At 32.5% G+C, this 24,646-nt stretch overlaps 1 pseudogene; it reads left to right on the top strand.

Moving 5' to 3' along the window:
* Positions 1 to 23,120: 23,120 nt before the first annotated feature.
* Positions 23,121 to 24,030, top strand: LOC149235682 (cyclin-U4-1 pseudogene; annotated as a pseudogene).
* Positions 24,031 to 24,646: the final 616 nt, after the last annotated feature.

Raw genomic sequence — 24,646 nt, 5'->3', positions numbered from 1 at the left:
TATAGTTTTATATATAAATCATAATGTACAAAAATTTTAGAGGTTAATATTTAGAGGTAGATTAATTTTTTATTTTTATTTTTTAAAAATTTGTTAAATTTTATTTTATTTTTAAAATTAATTGTTTTTTTAAATTATTCTACATTAAAAAATTTCAAAATTTTATATAAACTAATATAAAATTATTAAAATCTAAATATTTTTACAAAATATTGTCAAACATTTTACAATTTACATATTAAAAATTAATAAAATTAATCAAAATTTTTAAACTTTATAATAAATTTCCATCTTTAAAATTTTCTTTATACACAACTATCACACTTTCCATCACGCTTTCCAATCTTCATTTTCCAAAAACAATAAGCATGCTTCAATAAATGGCTGACATGCAAACAAACTTCACATTCTTTGTTCTATCAATTAGCACACCTTTATTATATTATTAGATGATGGTGCATGTGTCGAGAGAAAAATGTGAGTGGTCTTTATAAATTGGAAGGTCACTTCAATTTTAAAGTGCCAATAACAGTTCACGTGATATAATTGTTATGATACAATTGCTCACGTTAAAAGTAGTCATGATTGGAATTTAGCATCATCCTTCCAATTTGTTACATAAAATGGTAATTATTTATGTACTGAGTAGGTTTGGCTTTTTTTTTGAGGAAATATATATAGAAATTGAATTTTGATGTGGTTTAAATTATGTTTTTAAATATTTAAATATTTTTTTTTTTTTTTTATTATATTTAAATTATGTAGATTTCATCATTTAAATTTATAACTCTCACTCACTTTTAATAAAGATTTTAAAAAATAATTTAAATAAAAAAAAAAAAAAATAGAAAAATACAAAATTTAAACTCTAGAATGTTTTAAAGGTTTAAAAAAAAAACAATAACAATTTCCTAAAGTTGATAATGATGTTTCACCAAAACTTAAAATATACCTAAATCAACGACTGTCTCGTCCCCATATTGTATCAGGCATAATTTATTTGCCCACATAAAAATGTGAATGGTCGCTATAAATTTGAACGTCAGTTCAATTGTAAAGTGCTACTAATAGTTCATGTGATATAATTGAGATGATGCCGTTTTGATGATATAATTCAGCTATCTTTTCATTATTGGAATCTGTTAATTTGATAAATAAATTATTATGAATATTTTTAAAATTATATAAAATTAATTATTTTAAATATTTAATAAAATTAAATAAAAAATGTAAAAACAAAATAAAATAATGGTACTATCGCTATAATCCCTATCTTATTTTTTATTTTTTTTGGGGATAAAAACTAATAATGATTCACCAAAATGTAGAATATATTTAAATTTCATTAAAATTAAAATTAAAATTAAAATTAAAACTATCCCTCCCCGTGTGCCACGATTACTTTTCTGTGTGGCTCTTATAATAGGCCTTCAAACGATATTGCATTACCTTTTCTTAGTTGTGTCTAAAATCATTTTATTGGGTGTTTGAGTTTGTTGCTCTTTCAAGTAAAAGTTATCATTCAAAACTATTGATAAATTATGAAGAATATTACAAGATTGTAAGCACAACGATCGTGAAACAACTTTGACGAAGAATGTAAGACTTTAACCCTTGTACAAACACTTTCTTTCAGTGCCCTTTTTGAGATAATCCCTTCCATTTTAGCTGAACCAATGCTAATCTTAGCAGTTGAAAAGCCATTACACATACTTAAAATTAAGTAAAGAGGAGAGTGATCAAAGAAATTTTATTTTTCTCACATGTGTAAGTTTCACATGGTTTAGACGGAGCTTGCGTTCGGACATCTTTCTGGTTGTCTCTCCGACATTTTGTTGATTGGTTTAATCTTCATTAAATATAAAAGATTATTTATGATCTTGATAATTTTTTTGTTTATGCGAAAATCTGTTAAAAGATATAATCGAAATGTTTTGTATTTCCACATAAAGGTATTCATGTATCTCTAAAACTTGAATTATTTGCACTTTTAGCGGTGACTAATGTTATAAACACTTTTACTTTGCTTTGTTGTTAATCTAAAGTTAGCTAGTGAATTGGATTATTTCTTTTTTTAATTCATCTAGAGCTAGTTAGTGAATTGGATTATTTGGTTAAGAGGAGTGTAGTAGTTAAAACAACTCAATGCATGTTTTAATCTTACAATTATTTAATATTAGAATTATATTTTAAATTTACTGATTTTTTCCAAAATTATTGGTAATTTTTATAATTTAATAATAATATAGTTATTAAATCTTTAAATTTTTTATAACTTTTTATAATAGTGATGTTTATATTAGATATTTAAGATTTATATTCAAAAAGGAGGATAAATATTAGAGATTTATCTAAAATATCTAGGAGTTGATGCTTTTATTATATTTATGGTGGATTTGTGTCATGGAATCTTATTGTAATTTCTTATATAAATTTTGTAATATTTTTTTATACAATTATTTTATATTATATTTTTATATTTAAAATTTGTGCATGTTTTAATGTTCAAAATATGGAAGACATTATCACACAAATTATTTTAAAGAATACAAAATAATTAAAAATGAACAAACTATGATATAAAATTAATTAATAATAATTTCAGATTTTGTAAGAACATAGTACTATAAAATTTCTTAATATATGATATAGAATTATATGATCTAAAAAATTACATATAATTATTTTTTATGTCCAGATAATTAATAGATTTAGGTTTAAGATGAAATATATTGTTTATAAGTACTTATAAAAATTAAGATAATTTTAGTAATTATAATGTTATATTCACTTATCTATTTTTTACTGACATAGATATTCATCTTTCCCAAGTGGCCCTTATTCATGTACTTATGGAGCTTCTAAAATATAAAATGTGTCATTCTAGTTTTGGATGTGAAAGGGATAATCAATTCTTTTCTGCATGTTTAATGAATAATTGTGTGTTTTCTTGTGTAGGAATTAGTAGCTAGATTGGGCTCTCAATACCAAATGCGAAAACTATGATAAATTTCAATGAACAACATGGCAAAGAGTTCCTTAATAATACAATATATTTCTAACTTATCTACACCCCTAGAGTAATGAATGATATAATTATTATTACTAAAAGATAACTATGATTAAATTATAAATTGAATGAGATATTTTATTCTAATCACTAACATTATATTCATTATCTAAAAAGTCTTATAAAAAATTATTGTTGCAAGATATCATTCCCCACAAAACATTGTGTGATAGGAAGTAAAAATCTCAAACTTCAGAAAACAATTGTTACCAAATCAGTAAAGATGTTGCCAAATTCTAAGTAAGCATTTCTAATAAAATTTGTTCAAAATATTAAGATAATTAATATTTTATTTAATTTATATTAACTAATTGTTATTAATAGATTTTATTTCATCTTTTTAAAATGTCACAAACTCAAATTAAAAAAGAGTATATATATATATATATATATATATATATATATATATATATATATTCTGACTTATGTAATTTGCATGAAGTTCAAGATCAAACATAATTTACAATCATATTGTTATATAAATAAATCCTTTATCTCATCACATTCAATAAATATCTAACTTAATTATAATTTTAAAATTAAATTATTATTATTCATACAATAATAATTTTTTAAAATAAAATATTTATATTATAAAAATTCAAAATACCTTAGGGGTATCGTAAGCCTCCCACTATCTTCTCCCACTATCTTCGAGAAGACATTTGAAAATGCCATTGAAAATAACGCACAACAAATGAAAATGTGGCCGTAATAGAATCAATTATGAAAGTCATATGCAAAGATAAACAATAAAACAAATCATCCTCATGTAACAGGAAAGCGATCAAAGATTCTCTCTGAACATACACAATAAAACAAATCAGGTAAAATCATAACTTTTAACATCACTCTACTTTGAGAATTGTTCGCGTGCACTTCATCAATTACGTAAGTTTATTAATGATTATGGATTTTGGGATCATAACAAAATTCAGTACCAAATGAGCATTATGACACAAATTTAATTTATTTTGATGAAAAAATAAATAAATTAATTAAATATTTGGCTTAAAGAGTTTATTATCTTTAAGATACTCAAAGAGTTGAAGATGAAAAGTATTTTTTTTGGATTGCCTTGTTTTTACTCACATTTTTTATCATTTCTAAAATATTTGTCACACTACCCATCTTCTTGACTTGTTAAGTCAACAAAATTATACTAATTTAAGAAAGCTTCTCTCCCTTCTTTTTTATCATAAAAATAAAATATTAAAGAGTCTCAATTAATATCCTACTTTCTTAAAGCCCTATAAACCACATTAATCTTCATGGATGTAACAATAATTATCATCATACTGATCAACATGTTATTAGTTTAAAAGTTTACAATGACAATAATACATAATTAAAACTTTCAAAAGAGATAGACATTTGCCCAATGATGCAAGGTTATGTTTTCTTTTTTATATGTATTAAACCACTAAAATGATTTAAGGTGGATTCAGATACAAGTTCCACATATATTTCTTTAAAGACAAACAAATAATCATATTTTAGTCAGGAGATATATCATTGGTTAATTATATAGATTTTAAATTTATAAATCTGTTTCATTAAAATATTATAGATTGACTTATCAATATCACATGAGCAACAATTATTCTATATTTGTTTATATAATAATATTTTGAATTAATTAAATTAACTAAAAAGATAGAAAAACATCTCTCTTTTAAAATTAATTTATATAACTATTACTCAAAATAACAAAAAAATATTCCATAAAATTAAATACCTACCATAAATTAAACAATTATTAAAAATTAAATTAAAATTTTAAAACTTCCTATCTCAATATAAAATTCAATAATACCTTTTCATCTACCACAGTAAATATCAGCGCATCTGTAGATAAAGGTATGTGTACTATACTACAATGCAGTTGGTGCGTTTATGGAAGGCTGCATAGTCAAGGTTCCGCTGATGTCTCCTTGACTTTCTCTGTTGCCTCTGGATAGTCAAGGTCTCCTTGACTTTCTCAGTTGTCTTACTCTCTGCTACACAAATGGTCAGGATCTGCAATGGCTTCATAAAAATACAAAACTAGCCACAACCATCCTCATCAGATAGCTAACTCCCCAACTCTGGCTGCCATCTCATCTACAAAAAGGAATTTGTATCGAGCAGACATGCTTCTCGGGAGGCAAAAGTTAAAACCTATTCAACCTTCTGGACAAATGCACGATGATTTCTTTGATGGCTTCTCCTCGTGGATTTTTTTTCAAACTCCAGGTTGTTTTTTTAATTTTCATACGTTGCAAAGGAACTCGACCGTCCGTAATAATACAATCTATTTCCAACTTATCTGCACCGTTAGGGTATCACAGGTATAATTATTATTATGTTTAATTATTATTACTAAAACATAAGTATGGTTAAATTGTAGATTGAATAGGATATTTTATTCTAATTATTAAGATTATGAGAATTATAAAAAAAATTATAAAACAATATTGGGGAAAGATATCTTTCTTTACAAAATATTGTGAGATGGGAAGTAAAAATCACAAACTTGAAAAAATGTTCATTACAAAACAAATAAGGATGTTACCAAATTCCAAATAAGCATTTCTCATGAAATTTGTTCAAGCTATTGAAATAATCAGATTTTTGTTTAATTTTATATTAACTATTTGTTGTTAATAGTATTTATTTTTTATTTTTAAGACATTATAAGTTTAAGTAAAAAAGAAAGTAACACATATAATTATAGTAAAGTGGTAAGTTATTCAAGTAATTTGAATAAAGTTCATCAGGTCTAGCTAGTGAATTGGATTATTTGCTTAAGAGGAGTCTTGTAGTAAAAACAACTTAATGCATTTTTTAACTTCATAAATACTGGATATTAGAATTATACTTGAAACAATGGACATATGAATAATTAATATATTTTCTTTTGGTAGGTAAGCACCCATGGGATTTGAACCAATGACCTATCCCAAGGAGTGCCTTAACAGTGCACCCATTCACTGTCAACCTAAAACCCCGTGGACTATGAATAGTTAATATATTATTTATATTGAAATTTTAATTTATTTAATATGTTTTTTAAATTACTTTTTTACTGATATTTTTTCAAAATTATTAGTATTTTTAAAATTTTATAGTAATATAATTATTAAATCTTTGAATATTTGGATAATTTTCATGTAATAGTGATTTTTATATTAGAAGTTTAATATTTATACCTAAAAGAACAAGAATAAATATTAATTATTTATCTAAAATATATTGATGATTTTATTATATTTAGGGTGAATTTTGTGTCCTACAATCTTATTGTAATTTCTTATAAAAATTTTGCAATATTTTTTTTATATAATTATTTTATATTATATTTTTTAGATTGAAAAATCTTATATTTTTTAATGTTCAATATAAGAAAGACGTTATCATAAAATTTATAATAAAGAATATCAAATAATTAAAGACAAACAAAATATGATATAGAATTAATGAAAATAATTTCAGATTTTATCAAGAAAATCAAATTTCTTAATATATGATATAGAATTAAATTATTAAAAAATTATATATGAAATTTTTTTATTTATAGATAATTGATAGATTTCTGAAGTGGCCCCTATTCAAGTACTTATGGAGGTTCTAAAATATATACTAAGCCTTGTGAGACCTTTTGGTTAGAATGTGTCATTCTAGTTTTGGATTTGAAAGGGATAATCAATTATTTTGTGCATGTTTACTTACATTAAATGCGAAAAAAAAAAAATTAACGATTACACTTTTATGGATAGATCATAAGCTTTTATGTAAAATTTCGTATTGGTCTATTCACAAAATACTTTGAAGCTAAAGAGTTTGTTATTTTTGGGATACTAAAAAGGTTGAAGATGAAAAAACACTTTCTCTTGGATTGCCAAAACATTTGCCACACTACCAACCTTATTGATTTGTTAAGTCAACAAAACTGTCTTGATTTAGAAAAGCTTCTCTCTCTTCTTTTTTATTATAGAAATAAAATCTTAAAAAATCTCAGTTAATATCCTATTTTCTTATGGCCCTATATACCACATTGATCTTAGTGAACGTTAATAGTAATAATCATCATCCTCATCAACATGTTATTAGTTTAAAAGTTTACTATCACAATGACACATAATTAAAACTTTCGAAGCAATTTTCCGTGTAATGCAGGGTTATGCTTTAAAATGATTTGAGGTGGATTGGTATACAAGTTAAACATATACTTATTTAGAAAAACATACAATCAATTTTTAATCATAGAGATTTATCCTTGGTTAATTATGGATATTTTTAATTTATAAACGGGTTTTGTTAAAATATTATGGATTGACTTATTAACACCACATGAGCAACAACTATCTCACATTTGTTTTTATGATAAAATTTTAAATTAATCAATTTAATTTAAAAAATAGAAAATATATCTTTATCTTTTTGAGATCCATCTATATGATTATTACTGAAAATAGTAAAAAATATTCCATAAATTTAAATCCCACCATAAATTAAATAATTATTAATAATTAAATTAAACTTCTAAAAATTTATTTTAAAAAATTCCACTAAAAATTCCATCTTTTCATTATGTGTACTTTACTGCAAGGCAGCTTGTGCGTTTTTGGGAAGCCTACATAGTCAAGGTTCCGCTGATGTCTCCTTGACTTTCTCTGTTGTCTCTGCTTAGTCAAAGTTCTGTGGATGTCTCCTTGACTTTCTTAGTTGTCTTACTGTCTACTACATGAATGGTCAGCATCTGCAATGGTTTCATAAAACTACGAAACTAGCCACAACAATTCTCATCACATAACTAACTCGCCAACTGTGTGTTGGAACTACTACACACCTACATGCGGACTTTTAGTTAGAGCATGGGACTACATGCAAGATTCCTTTTGCATGATTTACTCCTTGATTTGCTCCTTCTTTAACTCCCCAACTGGTTAGTTCTTCTGCATGATTTACTCCCTAATTTGCTCCTTCTTTCACTCTGCAACTGGCTAGTTATCTCCAAAACTTGTTGTAGGTGTTGAGTCTTCTCGTTGATCACCACTATGGTGCATTATCTTGGGATCTTCACCCAGTAATGCTATATCATGACCATTGTAACCTATTTTATAATGAATCATTCTTTTCTTCTTTTGATTTTGTTTTAGTGTTTTTGCTCTGCAAAGCTGTGTGTTCAACCTTTATTAGCTACATTCACCTATGCAGGTTTTCTAACACATTTACATGGTATCAGAGCCCACAGGTTGCTAGATAAAAGGTGCACCAGTACTTTATTTTGTAGGTATTACAGCTTGGAGATCGAAGATCACAGAAAAATGTAGTTTCCCAAAGCATCGATCCTAACACCATACAACTATCACGAATGGAAGGACCAAATGGCTCGATACCTTCGCCATAAAGGGTTGTACAGGATTACCATGGCTACAGAAGTGGAACCCACTTTAGCCATAGAGAAATCCAAGTACCTTAACCATATGGATGAGGCCACGGATCCATATGCATGTGCATCTCTCCAGAGTTGCAGTTTCATCTATCTACCTGCAATACTCCCAATGAGATTTTGAAAAAGGTTGAAGATCTCTACGGGAAACAAGATGAGATGAAAGGACATCTGCTCGAAGTGGAACTGCTCTCATTAGATCCACGGAACTATGACAGAATTCAAGACTTCTTCACCAAATATAATGATCTATTGCTGCAACTCAAGGGTTGTGGAATTGACAAATCCAAGGAGGAGAGTCGCGAAGTTCTCTCTATTATGTCAAAGCTCGGACCAAAATACTCCGTCTTTGTGTCTACATTTCATTCAGTAAGGCTTGCAACAGGTAAATCCTACACTATGCCTTCTCTCAAAGAATTTATGGAGTCCCTTATTTTTTAGCAAGATAAACTCATTGGCATGGGGAAAGCCAAACCTCCAAAAGCGCATGCACTTGCTGTGCATGATGGCAGCTACAATAAAAATCACAGATCTAATTCAAATCAGAAAAATCAGCAGCAAAAAGAGAAGGGAAAAGCGCATTCCCATCCAAAGAAGGAAGGGTACACCAAGCCCTTCAATGACTCCTCTGGCTCGAGAAATGAGAAAGGGAAGAAAGGAAACAGATGCAACTATTGCCAAAGAGGATTCCATCCAGAATCCTCTTGCATGAAGAAACAAATTGACCAAATGGCAGAAATTCTTCGGAAGCACAACCTTGGGGACCACATCCCTCAGGGCGCCAAGAAGAAAACTGAGGATTCTCCACATAGGAAAGGTAACAATTTTCATGCTTTAGTTGCAATTAATTCTTCCCCTGATGCATGGATTATAGATTCTGGTGCATCACATCATATGGCTGCTGCAAAGGAAGTCTATTCCTCTTTGGATGCATGCAAAGGACCTCCCATCCTCATGGGAGATGAATCACCTATTGAGGTCACCAGAAAAGGTAGAGTGGAACTTTTACACGGAAGCTTTGAAGATGTGCTTCATGTTCCAAAACTTTCGGTAAACTTGCTTTCAATTTATCAGATCACTCATTCCAGCACCGGAAAGAGAGTGGAATTCACTCCAGATGCAGTGAACATATATGACTTACATAGCAGCTCCAAAATTGCAACAGGTGAGGTAAACAATGGAGTCAGACTGTATACATTTTCTGAATTTATTGAATTTGAATCCTCATTATTGCTTACACATGCTGAGGATAGTAGTAGGCTTTGGCACGAGAGGTTTGGTCACTTAAATTACAGGTATATGCAGCAGCTAAGCAAGCATGAGATGGTGGAAGGCTTGTTAAATATCAGTTTCTCCAAAGGAGTTTGTGAAGGGTGTGTCCTTGGAAAACATCCCAGCGAAAAGTTTGACACTGGCAAGACTCACAGGGCATCCTCTCCTCTAGATCTAATCCATAGTGATCTCATCGGGCCTTTTCCTCATCCTTCCATCAACAAAGCAAGGTATGTGCTTACATTTATTGATGATTTCTCACGGTATAATTGGGTGTATCTTCTCAGGAACAAATCTAAAGTTTTTGCGCACTTTGAAGATTTCAAAGCACTAGTTGAGACACAGTCAGAGAGAAAGATCAAAGCCCTCCATACAGACAATGAGGGGGAATATGTTAACACAGCACTTCGGAACCTTTGCCTTCAGTCTGGCATACAGTTGCAGTACACAGTTCCATACACTCCACAGCAGAACGGAGTTGCTAAGAGAAAGAACTGATCTCTCAAAGAGATGGCTTCTTGCATGTTGCATGCTAAGTCACTACCTCATAAGCTATGGGCCGAAGCACTTAATTGTGCTAACTACATCCAGAATAGATCTCCTCATAGGTCTGTCAAGGATCAGACCCCCTTTGAGGCTTGGAGCGGCACTAAACCAGAGGTCACTCACTTCCGTGTTTTCGGCTCCCGAGCATGGGCCAGGATTCCCTCTGAAAAGAGGAAATCTCTTGATCCACAGAGCATCGAGTGCATCTTTGTTGGATACCCTAATGGTGTGAAGGGATACCGACTCCTGATTCCCTCTACGGACAAGCTAATCATTGAGCGAAGTGTCAAATTTGAGGAAAGTCTCTCGCATGCACCTCTATCACCGCATGAAGACACCTTTTATCTACCTCATGTCGGAGATGATGACTCACTACACTCAGATGCAGATACAGAGCATGCAGATGCCAAGGTAGAGCATGTAGATGCAGAGACAGAGTCTTCAAATACAAATCTAGTGCATGCAAATGATGATCCACATCCAAGTCTAGATCGGGCTTCCAGCAGTGAATCATATTCCCCTGTCATAAAACAGATAACAAGGAGCTTACGTGAGATATATGCACAAGACAACCCAGCTGCTAGAAATGATCTTGTGGGGGATAATTCGGATCTGCAGAGGACTAGCTCAGAGTTTATTGAGCCTCCTCTTGCCCTCGCTGCCACTGAACCATCGCCATCCTGGCATTGTCATTTGGTTCATTCTTCTGATCCACAGTCTTATGTTGAGGCTGCTGGGCATCCATCTTGGGAGTCTGCCATGGAGGAGGAGTATAACTCCCTCATCGAGAACCAGACCTGGGATCTGGTCCCCCTTCCTTCAGGAAGGAAACTTGTCCGATGCAAATGGGTCTACAGGACCAAGAGTGCTGCAGATGGGCAAATCACCAGATGGAAAGCGAGGCTAGTAGCTAAAGGCTTCCAACAAATGCATGGCATTGATTATGACAAGACCTTTGCTCCAGTAGCAAAGATGGATTCCATATGCCTTACACTTGCCATTGCGGCTACCCAGGGGTGGGAAGTACATCAAATGGATGTGAAGAATGCCTTTCTTCATGGAGACCTATTAGAGGAGATTTACATGGAGCAGCCACATGGGTTCATTCAGGATTCATCTTTGGTCTACAGATTGAAGAAATCTCTCTACGGCCTTAAGCAGGCCCCGAGAGCTTTGTATGTGAAGATGGATTCTTTTCTCTTATCACAAAACTTTGAAAGATGTAAGTCTGATCCAAATATTTACATGCTCAGGACACATGATTCTCTTCTTATCTTAGTTTTGTATGTGGATGATCTCCTAATCACCGGCAACTCGGCTTCATCCATTGCTATAGTCAAGAGGGCCTTGCATGATAGGTTCTTGATGACGAACATGGGTCCATTACACTTCTTTCTTGGTCTTGAGATCAGTTAGGATGCCACAGGCATCAAACTCTCTCAGGCTAAGTATGCATGGGATCTCCTCTAGAGATTTTGCATGACTGACTGCAAGCCAGCACTGACTCCTTTTCTGTCTGGGGTCTGCCTTGAGGATGGAGGTGGCACTCCATTAGTTGACAACACTCTCTACCGACAGCTAGTGGGTAGCTTATTGTACCTCACCCACTCCAGATCAGATCTCTCATATGCAGTAGGGGCAGTTTCCAGATACATGCAGGAGCCGCATGAGCTACACTGGAATGCTACCAAGCACATCCTCCGATATGTGTAGGGCACCATCACCTTCGGGATTCACTATGCAGCATGCACTGCATTGAATCTCCTTGGCTTCACAGATTCTGATTGGGTGGGAGACAGCATTGATCGCAAGTCCACCTCCGGATATTCACTCAGTCTAGGATCTGGCCCTATCTGTTGGTCGAGCAAGAAGCAGGCTGCTATTGCTCTCTCTTTAGTTGAGGCCGAGTACAGAGGAGTAGTCAACATCACCATTCAGGCTTTATGGCTACAGCACTTCCTCACTGAGTTGGGCGTCTAGTTCCACCAGCCCATTGTCATTTGGTGTGACAATCAGAGCACTCTCAAATTTTGCAGGGATCCAGTACAACGACAGTGGACGAAGCACATAGAGATCCATATGCACTACATCAGAGACTTAGTACATGATTGGGTCATTGATTTGCAGTTTTGTCCCTCAGCAGAACAAACTGTAGACATCTTCACCAAGACATTCACTGAGCAGAAGTTTCACTCTCTACGCGATCGTCTTGGAGTGAAGGACACAGTTGCTTAGCAACTGTCTTCTCTTCCTCTTTTCTTTTGATTACATTGTATTTTGAGGGGATGTTTTCCCCCAAGGTTTTCCCTCTTTCCTCAATTTTAGTACAAGTTGCATTGTATTTTGGGTGACCTTTGGCCTTAGTTTCCAGGGCCCATTTTCTATTTTTCCCCATAGTGGTGTTCAGGGGGGGTGTTGGAACTACTACACACCTACATGCAGACTTTTAGTTAGAGCCTGGGACTACATGAAAGATTCCTTTTGCATGATTTACTCCTTGATTTGATCCTTCTTTAACTCTGCAACTGGTTAGTTCTTCTGCATGATTTACTCCCTGATTTGCTCATTCTTCCACTCCGCAACTGGCTAGTTATCTCCGAAACTTGTTGTAGGTGTTGAGTCTTCTCATTGATCACCACTATGGTGCATTACCTTGGGATCTTCACCCAGTAATGCTATATCATGAGCATTGTAACCTATTTTCTAATGAATCATTCTTTTCTTCTTTCGATTTTCTTTTAGTGTTTTTGCTCTGCAAAGCTGTGTGTTGAACCTTTACTAGCTAGATTCATCTATGCATTTTTTCTAACACATTTACACTCTGGCTGCCAACTCATCTACAAAAATGAATTTGTATCGAGCAAACATGCTTCTTTGAAGGCAAAAGTTAAAAACTATTGAACCTTCAACCTTCTTGACAAATGCACGATGCCTTCTTTGATGGCTTCTCCTCATGGTTTTTTTTTTTTTCCTGAACTCTATGGTTGTTTTTCTAGGTTGTTCTTTTAATTCTCACAAGTTGCACAGGAACTCGACAGTAAAAACAAATCCCCTACATTTAATAATACAATCTATTTCCAACTTATGTGCACCCTTAAGGGTATGAACTAGTGGAGAGGCTGGATAAGGTATACTCTAAGATCCTTACTTGTGATGTTTATTGAGTCAAGACTAAGGGTATGAAAGGTATAATTATTATTATTAAAACATAAGTATGGTTAAATTGTACATTGAATAAGATATTTTATTTTAATGGTTAAGATTAGGGATATTATCTTAAAAAAAAAAAAAAACAAACTTATAAAACAATATTTTTGCAAGATATTTTTCTTTACAAAAATATCTTAAAATGGAAAGTAAAAATCTTAAACTTTAAAAAACAAGTAAAGATGTCAAATTCCAAGTAAGCATTTCTCATGAAATTTGTTTAAGGTATTGAAATAATTAGGACTTTGTTTAATTTTATATTACTAATTGTTGTTAATAGTATTTATTTCTTATTTTAAAGCATCACAAAGTTCAAATAAAAAAGGAAGTAACACATAAAACCATAGTAAAGTTACCACTTATTCAAGGAATTTGAATGAAGTTCAAAATGAAACTTTCTAATCATATTATTATATAGAGATAGACTTTTTAATTTACAAATAAAAAAATATTATATATGAATCTAATTATAATTTTATATTAAATTGTTGATTTTTTTTATTCGTGGGAAGACTTATTATAATTCAGTTGTCAAACTAGCAATGAGGAAAACTATCTCTGGTTGTTAAGTGAGAATATAGGGTGATTCATCACTATTATTCAAGGGAAACCATGCCACCTAGAATAACCAACTAATGGTCCCTAAGGGACAGAGTTTCACTCCTCCTCGATGTCTTCAGATCTTGGGCCCTTAATCTTTTTCTTTAAATGCAAAAAAAACTAACTCTTAACCCCTAAAAACACATTTAAAAAAATTAAATTATTATTATTCATACCATAGCCATTTTTAAAATAAATATTTATATTATAGAAATTTAGAAAATCTTAGTTTGATCGTAGGCCTCCCACCATGCTCGAGAAGGCATATTTGCGAATGCCATTGAAAATAACGCACATGAAATGAAAACGTGACCGTAATAGAATCCATTATTAAAGTCGTACGCAAAGAGAGACAGTAAAACAAATGATGTAAAGTCGTACGCAAAGAGAGACAGTAAAACAAATGATGAAAGTCATAACTTTTAACATCACTTTGTCTTAACGGTAGGGTTAATCCTTGCAATTCTAAGAATTGATGGCATGCACTTTATCAAATACTATGGAAACATATGTTTATTAATGATTATGGATTTTGGTATAATGACCCACTTTAATACAAAATGAGCATTTTGATATAAATTTAATTTAATTTAATTATTTTAAGCTGTAAAAAAAATATAATTGTCACACTTTTGGAGATCATAATGTGATCCATTTACAAGTTTACTAATGCCATAACATGTAATTAAAACCTTCTTAGCGATATGCCATAACATGTAATTAGAGGGACGATTGTAACTGATAAATTGATCCCATGCGCCTCATTTTTAGGTCTTCCATCTCCGCATGATCCTTTAATACCTTGACTTCAAGATGGTAAATTCTTCGTTTTTAGGCCCAAAAACAAATCTGTGTTTTGATTTTTCCGTTTCGGGATTTATGGAAGAAGTTTTACACAGATTTTAGGGACATTCTAAACAGATTTGAAAGACGTTTTGTGTAGATTTTGTGGACATGGTGATATTAATGATTAGATAATATGATATTTTTTTATTTCCATTATATTTGTATATCATTAAATTTAAATTTATTTTGAAAGTTGTAATTTAAAACGTGGATTTTATCATAGTGAATTTAAATTATGGTATAAGTTGTAATTTAAAGCATGGGTTTTGAATGATGAGTTTGATTTGGTGTTTCTATTATCTAAACCTTAATTATTGTGGAAATAATTAAATAGTAATGACCTGAATCTGGTCATATACTAAATGTTTATTTAAATTCTTATTCAATCACTTTTTTAATCTAAAATATGAATCCAATTCATTTTAAAAACCACAAAACATATTAGGAAGGGAATGCCTTTTACCCTATAACATTATTATTATTATTATTGACCAAAAAAAAATTGTTATAATGACATTTCTCTCTTATGGATACAAAGAGTTACACTTAAGTTTTCTAAAGCTGAACTACATTTTGCTCATGTATAGCTGCCAATAATAGAATGCCATTTCACCTTTTTTAACTTGTTTAATCTTTTTTTAAATTAACAAGTGTAAAAGCTATGCATAATAATATAGTATAGCTTATAATGCTTATAATGTTTATAATAATATAGTATAGCTTATAATTCTTACAAGTTTGAAGTAAATATAACATCTTCTTCTTTTATTATTATTATTAAATTTTATGGTGAATTCTAAATCTTAATAGTTTTTAATATTATTATTATATATTTGTCCCAAATTTTTAGTTTCCTAAATTTTTTTGAGATACACTCTAGTCATCCTAAAGATGTGTTCCTCATTCCCCAATGCTCTCTAGAAAACAAGTACAAAATAACTAATTTCTCTTCTCACTTAGCATAAGCCTTTCTTTTATCACCAAGCACACCTACATCTATTTGGTCCCCAACACTCTGCAAACAACATGTGCAACATAACTATTTTATATTCTCACATACCACGAGTATTTCTTCTATCATGAAGCACACCTATACCTATTTGTTCATATCAACTATTTTCTTCATTACCATTATTTTTCTTCATAAAAATAATAATAACACACTCACTCACAACACATAATAAAGCATATAGCTATCCACATCACCATGTAGGTTCCATTTTTAGTCACTACTAACTACACAATGTGCCATCGATAACCCTAATAGAAATGTATGAAATACGTCTTCATACTCATACCTCGAAGACTCTTATTATTCCTTGCCATAATTCAACAGGGACTATAGTAATTGGTGCAGTGTTGCTTATTAGTCCCTACACACAAACTAAAAAAATGAAGCCTAAATTTTTCGCACAAATGTTATAATATTTGTTTTCACCACCCTATTGAATCTTTATAATGTTTTCTATTGGCCAATGAACAATTTGATTGCCTTATTTAGCATCTTCATGAGGTAGAGAGGTACATATGATTTGAAAAACTTAGGACTAAAAATCATGTTGAGAGGAAATTTTATCATAGCCAAGTAATGGTATAATTACTCTAGCATTACTTGGTTAACATTAGTTGTTTGCCTCCACTCTCGTATCTTGTACTTCATCAAGTCTTGCCATGATCTCCTAAGCCCTCTGGTACACACGACTGTGGAATTGGTTAGACTAGCCAATTGGCCTCTCTTCAAGTGAGACTCCCTTCACTCTATTGAAGCACTTACTCCTCCTTCCTTTCTCCAACAACTCTCCATTCCTTTCCTTGAAAAGGATAATTTCTTAGTTTTTGGTTCTTACATCAGTCCAAACGATCCCTCCCTATTGTCGAAGAACTGCATATGGTTCAAATACGGTGTTCTTCAACTGGGTCTTCATCCTATCGAAGAAGTGTCATGGAGTCCAATCCCCATCACAGGATCAAGTGGAGCTTAAGCCCAGACTGATTGGAGGAAACCATAAAACTTAGGTATGGTCTTGTGAACTCAGATATTTGAACAACAAAATTCTCTGAAATGAGGGAATACATGGTCCAATGTATAGGCCATTTTTGCTTGTTGTGGGAGTTCCTTTTGATAGATTGTAAACACCAAATTATTATTTCAAAGGCCATGGTGCCCCTTTATCATTTTTTTTGAAAATTTCATAGAACTATCCAGGATGGGTGTTTTAACAAGCTTACCCAATGATAAAATCAAAGCAAGGCTCCCTTCACTCTGTCGCAGAATTTAGTCCTTCCTTTCTTCAATAGTTCTCCATAACCTTCCTCAACAAGGGTGATTTCTTATTTTTTTTGTTTTGGCCTCAAGCCAATCGATTCCTCCTTCCTATTGTTGAAAAAATAGGGTGGAGGCCAAGCCCCATCATAGGATAAAGTGGAGCTTGCACCTGGAAAGATTGGAGGAAACCTAAAAAATATTGTATCCCTAAGTATGGGAACGAGGTATGTTCTTGTGAACCCAAATCCTTGAATGGAAAAATTCTCTGAAATGAGGGAATTCATAGTGCGATGTACATGCCATTTATGGTTTTTGTGGGAGTTCCTTTTGATAAATAATAAATGAAGGATCTACTTCTTTTCATTATGTGGACTAATTATTATTTCAAAGGCCATGATGTCCCTCTATCATTCAATTTTTTCATATTTCATAGAATCTCCAGCAAGCTAACCCACCTAGAAAATCAGAGTGAGCATCCCTTCACTCTATTGAAGTGCTTAGTACTCCTTCCTTTCTTAAGAAGTTGTCCATTCCATTCCTCGAACAGGATACTTTCATTTTTCTGGTTCAGGCTTCAAGTCAGTTGAGCCCTCCTTCCTGTTGTTGAATAATTGCGATGGAGGCCAAGCTGCATCACAAGATCTAGTAGAGCTTGCACCTAAACCGACTGGAGGAAACCACAAAAATATGGTAACCCAAAGCCCAGGAATAGGGTATGTTCTTGTGAACCCATATCCTTGATTAAGATAATTCTCTAAAACAAGGGAATTCATGGCGCAATGTACATGCCATTTCTAGTTGTTTTGGGAGGTATTTTTGATATATGTCAAGCATATGATTTGCCTTTTCTTCATTAGTTGGTCCAATTGTTATTTCGAAGGTCATGATATCCCTCTGTCATACATCCTATGTACCATACCTACTCACAACCCTTGTTTGACTTTCATTTTGGCAGAGCATGATATTGTACTCATCCATAGAATATAGAAAAGGTGGATACTTGTGCAACTCTAATAGAAGGTGTTATTTCAATAGATGAGACATGTGGAATGATTGCAAGATTTTGTGACATGTATTTCATTTCATTTTAATTTATGTTACTTTTTATTAAATCTTTAAATCTTAATATCAACTAATATTATGTGTGTGAGCATAAGTTAAAAACAAAGCAACATAAGGTTGCATTCATGGACCTTGCATGCAACCCAAGTGGGAACCTCACATAACCATGTTGTACAATATGTTTTTGAGTGTGTGAGGTCTACCTTATTAGATATAAGTTGTCATTGATGGAAAATGAAAACATGGGTGCAAGCAGATTGGTCAAGGAGAAAAACAATTGGATTTCGAGTGAACTTCAACATTACTCAGATGGATAGAGCTATGAAAGAGACTTCCAGTGGTATATGCAAGTCAAAAAATTCCTCCCTAGATCAAAATTTATTGTAGGTCAAAGCTCAAGGGTTAAAAGGTCAAAGTTGTAGAGCTAAAGTTAGTGATATTTTACTAGTTGATGATAGTTTTGCATTTGGACAAACATGTGGTTCCCTTAGTAGACTAGCTTGTGAAGAATGACATGTAAACCTTGTGGAAGTTCGAAGGAAGATGAACGCCATGCCTCCCCTCCTATTCATCGTAAAAATTACATTAGCCCATGCGCACCTAAAGGTTAACAAAAGTGGGGGTCTGCTATTGTTTGTATTTCCAAACAATTGATCAGAAGATGTACGATCCTCATTATAGTGGATCCCCTCCTCATTTTACCACCAAACTAGACAAGGGGTGTCTGCAAAAACAACGTTAGTAACTAGATTGACACGGCATGATAAGGAACTGGGAGGACATGGTCGAGTGACTAAGTAGAGGAGAAAGTATTGATTGGTGGAAGCCAACAAATGGGGAGGCCCCACTTAATAGCTCAACTCAGAATTTTTTGCTTCAGAGATCCAAAGGTAGGAGTGAAAGAAAGTCTCACGGATATGGGAGCTACTGTAAGGTGGCAAGATGAATTGGCATAATGAAGCAATTAGAGGCAGTGCAAGAGGTGAGCACATAAAACAATTCACCCCGAAGGAAATGAAATAACAAAGGAATTTAATCGAAAATACAAGGTTGGGACTCTAGTTCCACCATATGTTGACATGTACTTTTGGCCATATGGACAAATCAAAAGATGACACATGGCACACCTTTATTGGCTAATGGAGGTGACAAGGAGATGTAATGGCATGATGATGTCAACATAATGTGGATCCAAATAGGGTCTGACAGATCACATGAAAATTTGGCATTTCGAGGTACCCAAGTGGGCCAAAAATCGATGGCACATGACACCACTCAGTTAGTGACATACGACACCCTTGCAAAGGTCACATATATGCTGGAAGAAACATCATCGCAATAACTTAGTCATTGGTCCAAGTGTGTCAGGTGAGGTACCACAGGGACATGTCAACCTCGACACCACAGTTAGGGACTGTGGAAGTATTTTAGCAAGTAGCATGGAGATTCTTTGGGTTGAAAAGTCGTTGAGACAAACTAGACTATATATGTCATATAGAGCATGGTGGGTTCTCATAGGACACATCATCCTAGAGGATCGACTCCTGAAGAATACAAATGTGCTTCATTGATTTTAGCTAAGGATAAAGGGATGGGGGCTAAAGGTTATGCACCATGAACTGGTCTTGTGTATGTGGTGTGACCACAAGAATGGAAGGTTTAGAATTGATGGTTAAAGCCCTTAGGGAAATAATGTAGAAGGACCTAGTGAATGTTTGTAGTGTAAAGCGCTCATTCCTAAAATAGTTCTAGACTCTTGATTTAAGTCCTTGTGGGCCTATGCTAAGGGCCTAAGACATAACCATATTGATAGGTTCAGGGGGCTTCATTGACGAAGCAATACCATATCATGTGCATTCTTATTGGGGTATAAAAAATAAAAAAAAGCCTAAAACAATATATTGACTATATAATAAGGGATAAGAGGAGTTTTATATGTTATATAAAAATATATATATTATAAGATAATTTTTATATCAAATATTGGCAAAGCGAGAGGCCAAAAATAGGCAGAGTATTGGGGCCCATGGGAGAGAGCAAAATCCCTGTTCGAAACCTTTGAAACCAATGTTCGCAAACTTCTGCAATCTCTATTCACGACCTTTGTTCGTAACCTTCTGCAACCAATATTTTCAACCTCATGCAACCTCTATTTTTCTAAGAGGGAGCACATGGAACCTCTATTCTATTAGGAAAATGTAGGAAACATTCACTTGTTTGTAAACTAATGGGTTCTAGTTTCAAGTTCAGGGCCTATCTTATCTTAAAGTCACGTAAAGTTGAATTTATGTTCCCTGGTGATTTGTCACAAGTAAAAAATCATTGGGGAAACATCTCCGGTCATAATGTGAAAGTGGGTCCTTGGAGTTAGGCTTGACCTCTACGAACGACTTGCTTAAACTTGGAAAAAAAACTTCATATTCTTTTGGAAAAATGTAGTATCTTTTAACATGAAACATTTCCTCAAAAATGATAACATGAAATAATTTACCAAAAATGTTTTCTGTTAATATATCTACAATGATAAAAAGCCCCTTTTTTCGCTATTTGCTGTGATTTCTATTTAGTTCTAGGTATCCCTTGGAAAAACCCCTATAAGAGGCAAAATGAAGTTGCAACATCAGGATAGATCTTTGATGTTATGTATGTGCATATTGTTGACTTTGTGTAGAAATTGTTGAAGTCATAAAGAGGCTGGTGAAGATGGATGTGGAGTTAACTATAGAAGAAAGGAATTTAGTCTTTGTTTAGTATAAAAATGTGATTGAGGCTTGGTAAGCATCGTGGAGAATAATGTTTTCCATTGAGTAGGAGGAGGAAGCGAAGGGAAATGATCACAATGTGAAGTGTATCAAAGAGTATAGACAGAAAGTTGGAGAAAAGTATTATGATATTTTCCATGATATTATGACCATCATTGAAGAACACCTCATTCCTTCCTCTAGTTTTTGGGGAATCCACTATTTTTTACTATAAAATGTACTTTGACCTGTGAAATCTTTGTTCGACATGGATATTAAGCTTTTGGGTTTTCTTATTTTTGAGGTTATGGATGTTGGGTTTTTGTTTTTACATAGGAAGGATAGTACTACCATTATCTCGTTGAATTCAAAACATGAAATGAAAGAAAAGAGGCCACCGACTAATCCTTGAAAGTTTACCAGGTAGAAATCTGAACTTAAAATTTGATGTATTATAAATTTTAACTATTGAAGGGTTCAATAGTATAACTGAAAGATAAGGAAATGTTTAAATTTATCAGTGATCTACTTGACAAGAGGATTTTGTTTTCCAAAGGGTACATCATGTGGTGAAGTTTATTTTTATGGTGGCTTTCTGAGAATTTGAACTGAAATTGTAGATCCAGGGAATTATCTATTTCTCCACTAAGCCCATTTTGTTTTAAGGATTTCTAGTGGAAGGAATGATTTAGGTCCTAGTAATTGCTTTTGTTAGCTTGATTATAATTGGGTAGTCATTAATTTCTTTGCCAATGGAAAGTTGGTTTAACTTTAATTTTTTCACCATATTGTATTTACACCAAAGACTGTGAACTGCATACTAACTATTGAAGTATCATTAGGAATTTCTATTGAAAATGTGAAAATTGATAAGTGGGATTGTGTTCCCCTTATAAAAAAAATTTGATATATGGGTTAACAATCATGCAACAATACTCTTTTAATTCACTTGATGCACCATAATTAGAAGAATTGACATCACTAGAAGAGTGTGAATTTCATGCTCACTATTGGAGACCTTTTTATTGATCAAATCTTGGGGAGATTCTATGAAACATGTGAAAAGTGATAGGTCGGATTTTTTTACTTTCTAAATAAAATTGATATATGTGTAAGAAGCATGTGACAATGGTCTTTTAATTTTCTTGAAGCTCTATTAGTCCTCCGTGAATGGCGGTAGTTGGAATGCAATGGTTTTCATTGGTTTCGATTATGCTTTTATTAGATATTTAAAAACTGAAGCTAACACAATTGTTCTTCTTGAATATTATATTATAACCAGGTAAATATAATGGTTAATGGGTTCGCTCTTTGTTAGTTTCTTCCAATGATTTATTGGTTTGATTAATCTAGCTTAAATGGTGTTGCAGTGTATTTCTTGTTTTTTACTTTTGAATTTCATGTTTCACTATTCCTTGAGGGTTATATGAAATAGAAAATAAAGTCACTCTCATAGGTTTCCTTAAAGGTGCATAGACAAAACTTAGAATATAGCATATAGAATCGATTAAATCCAGTCTTTTTGTCCTTCCTGAGAAGTATTTTAGCATGTTAGCAAGACTTAGCTCATTTAACTTCACTTGTTGTTTTAAGTGGTCCATATGTTGTAATTTTCCTGACTGCAATAATGTAGGAGATAACCTTAAATTGTGTTAGTTGTTAATGAAGATTATCCTAGATTTCATCAAGTACTCATATCAGATTACTGATTAATTTTGAACACATGTAATACATTGTTTTCTTCAAGGGTATCATGTAAAATTTTAACTTACTTCTCCTAGAGTATTACCTTTCATGCTTGGCCTCGTAAAGTTAACTTCTATTACTAGAATTGTCCACTAGTTTTAATTAAATTTGGATATGTTAGAGAGAATGCTTGGATAAGGTCTGGTGGTACTTATTGGTTACTTTTATTACAAGTGTCTAAAAAGTATCAAGCAAATTAATATGGTAAGTTTGCTACTTTGTAGTTATATATAATGGTAGTTATATCAATGTTTTTCCTACTGTGAAGGTGTGGCATGGAATACAGGGTTCTCGAACGTGCATCTTATTTACATGGATTCTTAAGTTCACATGGTTGAGGAAGGTTCCAATGCATGTTTATATTCAACATTGGACCCGAGTGAGTCTAAAGTAGGATTATGTGAAAGTCCCCATGTGTTTTCTATTTTTGCCTCTCTTCTAGATAGAGTTGTACAAAGTAATGAAAAGTTACTGGAGGCTACTAAGAAGCAAGAAAAAATAATAGTTTTTCTTGTCCTACGAGCACCCAACTTAAGCATTCAAAGTTACATTGGTAGAATTTTCAAGTACTCAAACTACAACCCATCATGATTACTCTTTGTTATGTGTACATTGATATATTCATCCATCAACAACTAGATGTTCCTACCACCTCCTTGAATGTTAACCTTCTTTTGGTCACAAGTGTAATGGTTGCAACAAAGTTTGTTGATGATGCATAAGTGTGGGTTTAAATTAAATGTTGTTTGGGATGTAATCACAAATAATTTATATCCTTTTGCTGCATTGAATGCTCATAATTATTTCAACTTTTTAACATTTACTTTGTAGGATCTTATATCTCATTTACATTTCATTTCCTTTTACTGTTTAATTAATCATTGTATGTAATTTACTCAAGTTTCTGCCCTTCAACGAAAGTGAAAAAATGATCTTTGTTATGAGATAAATTATCCATTCTATTTTGTTCTTGTTGCTTCTTTATATCCTTTTTTTCTATTGAACTTGTAGATTATTTGACAATGCCTATTATGAAAAATTTGGGGGCGTAAGAACATTGGAAATGAATAGATTGGAAATTGAATTTTTATTTAATATGGACTTCAAATTGAAAGTAATAGTCAGTACATTTGAAAGGTATTTCTTGAAGTTAGAGAAAGAATTTTTTGGTGGTTGTGGCTACCAAATTGAGCAACCTCTCTATTTTTTTTGTTGTCGCAATGGATTAAATAATAAATAGGAAACACACAGACAATCAGTGGTGCCAAGGTTCACCTATGGTGCTGTATAGGGAGAAACTTCCTTGTAGTCAAGAATATTAGTGTTGGTTGAGGAGAAGCTGCCCTTGAGGAACTATTCCAATAACTTTCTACAAGGCTTCAAATTTCCATTCACTCTATTAGTTTATTTACAATTTAACTACTTTACTTCAATTTTTGTTTGTATCTATGCATTAGGCTATCGAGTGAAAACTAGTGTAGTTGTCCTTGTTAAGAAGTCTTTAGTTTCCTTGCTATAATATTGATGGTACTTTCGATTAAAGTACTTGGGTCCAAAGAGTTTGGGCAGAGTAGTCATTTATTACAATTTACAATGCATTACTACAGACAACTTCAAGTATTGCAGAGTCAAATTTATCGCCAATTCATCTAATCAGGCTTGGATTGGCCTTGAACTTCTCTCTTTTCTACTATAAAATATTAAATTCACCTGAAAGGTATGCATGTTTCCCTTTTTTCACAGATATGAAAAGTAGGCTTAGGTAGCCCAGTGCATTTAGAAATTTTTAGGAGTATATGCCAAATTTTCTATGACCTTTTTTCATATATATTATGTGTGTTGTAAGGCTTCTCATC

The sequence above is a fragment of the Pinus tabuliformis genome, chromosome 8 (assembly GCF_031772625.1).
Source record: "Pinus tabuliformis cultivar Carrire ecotype Pingquan chromosome 8, CPIR1, whole genome shotgun sequence".
In the NCBI taxonomy this organism is placed as follows: domain Eukaryota; kingdom Viridiplantae; phylum Streptophyta; class Pinopsida; order Pinales; family Pinaceae; genus Pinus; species Pinus tabuliformis.
Note: the sequence above shows the minus strand (reverse complement) of the source record. Positions and strands in the feature narration are given on the sequence as shown.